We start from the raw sequence: 1,951 nt of genomic DNA on the forward strand, positions 1-1,951 counted from the left end.
AGGTCCCCAAATTCCCGGTTCGTGGAACCCCACGGAAGTAGGAACGCTGCGGGCCGGCTTCCTACAAGGAAGCGAGAAGCTTGGCTCTCTCCAAAGGGGCCTGCAGAGGGTTAGGAGGCATGGTTTCATAGGAAACACCTGGGATGCTTCAGACATGGCTGCAAGGCTTGACATCAAATTATCGATGGTGGTGATGGGAGATCAGAGAATGAAGGGGGAGTCAGGGCTTGAAGACACATACACCTCTTATTCTAGAGGCCTTGTTCTGGATGGGATTTAGACTGCCTCTGTTGGAAGGGTCTAGAGTATTTCACCATAGCTATGGCTCTTTGGGAGACCCTTCCAGCACTGTGTCTATAGGAAGGCTGTGTGGAAAGGTTTCCAGAGAGGCTTGCTTGGAAAGGTTGAGAACAAACAGGTCAGAGTGAAATGTGGCGAAAACTAGAAATGTCCGAAGGCTGTGGGTGCTGGATGGAAGACTGAGGCTGAGTTTTGCTTGTTCCTGGATCCCAGCTAAGTGAGCAGTATTATCTATTTAGAGACCAGGGACGCAACATCTAGTGAGCCCCTATTCCCCATATACAGCATTCGAAGTGGTAACAAAGCCTTACTGGATCCAGTGTCTCTCTTTGTCTAGTGCCATGGTTCTCTTTGTTTAAGGTGTGCACCAAAGATCCAAGTGCACACAATCTGTGCACATGCATGCTCAAGTGCACATACACAGTCTGCATACATACACACAGATGCCTACATGCACACCTATGGTCACATGTACATATACTGCACACACTGTATCTGCTCAACCTATCCACCTGGGAGGGGAAGTATCCATGCTTTGGAATCCTGAGGATGTTCAGACAGGGTAGTGCCTCTGGAGGTCAAGGGTGGAGGTTTTCCATCACTGTGGCAAGAGCCAGAAGGTAGGTTGAGGGAACTCCCTGAGCCTGGGAAGATGGGAGGGAGACAGATGGATTGCAGTGTGAGGAAGCAGATGGGATTTCTGTCCAGTCGGCAGATCAGTTACTCTTTCCCCCTCTGAACCACTTCTATGTCAGGTTCAACTTTTACCATAGAACTTGAGGCTCTCCAGTTCAGATCTCAAAGAAATGGCCTCAGGTCGGGAACACAGACACTTAAAGCAAATCTCTTTTCAACACCCTTTGCATCTAAGTGTCAAGAATCACTTTAAAGGGCTATCTTCATTTGCAGTTCAACTGCTTTTAAGCAGAATTGAAGGCATGTTGCAGGGTGGACTCTAGAGAGAGCGCAGAAAGTCCAGTCCACACGGCCTAACACGCACATACCTGTGCTCTGTCCTATCTTACATGCCCCTAGCAGCTGAGGAAGACTGGCCCAGAGACTTCAGATCTCACAACGGACCTGTACACTCTCTTTTCCATGAAAAATCAAAGTTTACCCCTTTGCTGTTTTGAGTCCTGACAATAAAACATCCGAGTTGAGAGGCTAAACCATGAAACCAATTGCGGGTTAATTACCAAACATGTTTTCTGATCTTTACTCCCCTATTCACAAGCAATCAGGCCCTGTATTGTGAAGCTGAATGCAAAGAGGAGGAAATGCTATCTACCAGATCAGTGGTTCTCAACCTGTGGGTCATTATTACCCTGTAGGGGTTGAACAACCCTTTCCTGGGGGTCAAGTATCAGATATGCTGCATATTAGATATTTACATTATGACACATAACAGAAGCAAAATATAGTTATGAGGTAAATATGAAAGTAACTTTATGGTTGGGGGTCACCATAACATGAGGAACCATGCTAGGAAGATTGAGAACTAGTTTCTTTCCAGGAGATAATCTTTTGCATAGTAAACCCATAAATGTCACAACATTGTTACCCACTCGACTTAAAATAATTATTTTGTAGAATAAAAATTCTTAACTAAGTCCCAAAATGGAGTCAAGCATGCTCCTATAGAGCAGAGAAA

This window comes from Mastomys coucha, unplaced genomic scaffold (genome assembly GCF_008632895.1).
Source record: "Mastomys coucha isolate ucsf_1 unplaced genomic scaffold, UCSF_Mcou_1 pScaffold8, whole genome shotgun sequence".
Lineage (NCBI taxonomy): Eukaryota > Metazoa > Chordata > Mammalia > Rodentia > Muridae > Mastomys > Mastomys coucha.